The sequence below is a fragment of the Chenopodium album genome, chromosome 15 (assembly GCF_948465745.1).
Source record: "Chenopodium album chromosome 15, dcCheAlbu1.1, whole genome shotgun sequence".
Lineage (NCBI taxonomy): Eukaryota > Viridiplantae > Streptophyta > Magnoliopsida > Caryophyllales > Amaranthaceae > Chenopodium > Chenopodium album.
Window position 1 is genome coordinate 47167376 of NC_137848.1, and position 3260 is coordinate 47170635.

Below are 3260 nucleotides of genomic sequence, written 5' to 3' on the forward strand. Positions count from 1 at the left end.
AATGCCCGCCACACCTACTTTCTTGCGAATAACCTCATTTCTGATTCTATCTCTTAAAGTGTTTCCACACATCCACCTTAACATGCGCATTTCCGTAACCTCCATCTTTTTAATATGCTCTTTCTTAGAAGCCCAACATTCTGTACCATAGAGCAACACTGGTCTTATGGCAGTCCTGTAGAATTTTCCCTTCAACTTTAAGGGAATGCTGCGGTCGCATAGCACTCCCGTGGCCGCTCTCCATTTAAGCCACCCTGACTTAATCCTGTGGGTCACGTCTTGATCAATGTCACCATTCTTCTGGATGATCGACCCTAGGTACTTAAAACATTCACTCATGGTCAAATCCTTTCCATCCAAACTCACCACTTCATTGCTTGTCCCCCTCTGAGTGCCAAAACGACATACCAAATATTCAGTCTTACTCCGACTTAGCTTAAACCCTCTAGATTCCAACCTTTGCCTCCATTGCTCCAACTTGACATTAACCCCATCCTTAGTCTCATCCACCAAAACGATATCATCTGCGAACAGCATACACCATGGAACCTCATCTTGAATTGGTCTAGTTAATTCGTCTAGAACCGTTGCAAAAAGAAAAGGGCTTAATGCAGACCCTTGATGCAATCCGATTGTAATAGGGAAATCTTTTGTCAACCCTCCGCATGTCCTCACATTTGTTGACACATCCCGATACATATCCTTAACTAGGTCTACATACCTTCGTGGGATACCTTTCTTCAACATTGCCCACCAAAGTATCTCTCTTGGCACCTTGTCATATGCCTTCTCTAAATCAATAAAGACCATATGAAGATCTTTCTTCTTTACCCTATAAAACTCCATCATTTGTCTTATCAAATGGATTGCCTCCATAGTAGATCTCCCAGGCATAAAACCAAATTGGTTATCTGAAATGCTTGTGCATGCCCTCAACCTTTGTTCAATCACCCTTTCCCACAACTTCATAGTATGGCTCATAAGCTTAATTCCTCGATAGTTAGAACAATCTTGAGCGTCTCCTTTGTTTTTATAAACCGGGACCAAGGTGCTCTTCCTCCAATCTTGTGGGATCCTTGTAGCCGTCCATATCTTGTTGAAAAGGTTTGTTAACCAATCAATACCAATCTTACCCAAACACCTCCACACCTCTATCGGTACCCCATCAGGGCCAACCGCCTTCTTAGGTTTCATCTTCCTCAGTGCAATCTCCACCTCTACTCTCCTAATCCTTCGCACATACTCCATGTTGATTTCTTCATCACTCATAGAGGTATCTCCTATCACAACTCCATTACTTCCATTAAATAATTCATCGAAGTACCCCTTCCACCTGTCTTTGATGCCCTCCTCTTGCACTAGGACCCTTTGGTTCTTATCTTTGACACACTTCACCATGCCAATATCCTTCCTTGCCTCTTGTCTTCTCTTTGCCATCTTATAAATGATCCTTTCTCCCTCCTTGGAATCAAGCTTTTCATAAACCTCCTGATATGCCTTTTCTTTTGCTTGGCGAACAGCTGCCTTTGCCTTACTCTTAGCCTCCTTATACGCTGCAAAGGTTTCATCACTCCTACATTTTCCTAAGGCTTGATAGCATTCCCTTTTTTGCTTAATTACTGCTTTCACCTCTTCATTCCACCACGAAGTATCTCTCTGTACCGAAGTTCTTCCCCTTACTTCCCCTAAGACCTCTTTGGCCACTCTTAGGAAACAGTTCTTCATTCGTAACCAGGTCATGTCCGGATCCACCTCTCCATCCCAATCCGCTTCTTCAATTACCTTTTCTGTAAAAACCTTAGCTTTTGCATCCCTTAGGGTCCACCATCTTATCCTTGGTTCTTCTTGTCTAACTTTTTTCTTCGCCTTCTCTTTCAGACGAATAGTCATTACCAATAGCCGGTGTTGGGTGACCACACTCTCCCCTGGGATAACCTTACAGTTTATGCAACTTTGTCTATCTATGCTCCTTGTGAGCAGGAAGTCTATTTGAGTTGCATTTGCTCCATTCCGAAAAGTTATCAAGTGTGAATCCCTCTTCTTAAACCAAGTATTAGCCAAAATTAAATCATATGATTGGGCAAAATCCATAATAGCTTCACCACCGGCGTCCCTCTGCCCATACCCAAAGCCTCCATGGACACTCTCATAGCCATCTCGGCTCGCCCCAACGTGCCCATTTAGATCCCCTCCAATATATAACTTCTCTGAGTGGTGGACACCCTGCACCACCTCGTCTAGGTCCTCCCAAAATTGTCGTTTCTCTTCTGCATCTAAACCCACTTGGGGAGCATAAGCACTGATAACATTCACAATCTCCTTGCCACATAGCAACTTCAGCCTTATCAACCTATCGTTCTTCCGATAGACCTCGATCACCTCTTTTGCCAACCTCTCATCGAGAACCACACCAACTCCGTTCCTAGCTCCACCATTCCTTGTTCTGTGGCTCGTTTCTTGCCCAACATACCATACCTTATACCCCAAAACCAAGCCTCGAGCTCCTTCTCCTGTCCATCTTGTCTCTTGGAGGCACATGATGTTCACGCGTCGTCTTTTCATTACTTCTACCAATTCTGCTGATTTTCCCGTAAGAGACCCCACATTCCAAGAACCAATCCGCAAACTAAATTCTTTTCTCCCACGCTCCCTCCTGATCCCAACTCCAAGTCCTTGATTATTTGACACCACAATTGGGCAATATGGCGCGTCGCTTCTGGGCGACGACCTAGCAACCCTTACATACTTATCACTGCACCCGGGTCTGGGAAGTGCAGCGCGTCGCTCAGTAGGGAACGCCCCAATGGCACGCCCTTGCTCATTTGACACCACACTCGGGCAATGTGGCGCGTCGCTTCTGGGCGACGACCTAGCAACCCTTGCATACTTATCACTACACCCGGGTCTAGGAAGTGCAGCGCGTCGCTGAGTAGGGAACGCCCCCACGAAAATATCTGTTTGGCTCATGTCATGGGATGTGACGAAGTTTTATACTGGCTGTCACTGGCCTACCGTAACCCTCCTCCTTTATCCAGGCTTGGGACTGGCAGCGGGAAACCCACTTGCTTTGATCAACAATAATAAGGTGGTCTAAATTGAATTTAAGGTGATTTGAAATCGGGTCAGGAACAATTTGGGTTGAATTTAGGTCGGGTCAAATAACAAGTCGTGTTGATTTCGAGTCGGGTTAGTAACAGATCGGGTTGAATTTTTGGGTCGGGTTAGTAATAGGTCAGGTAAAATTCGGGTTGGGTCAATAA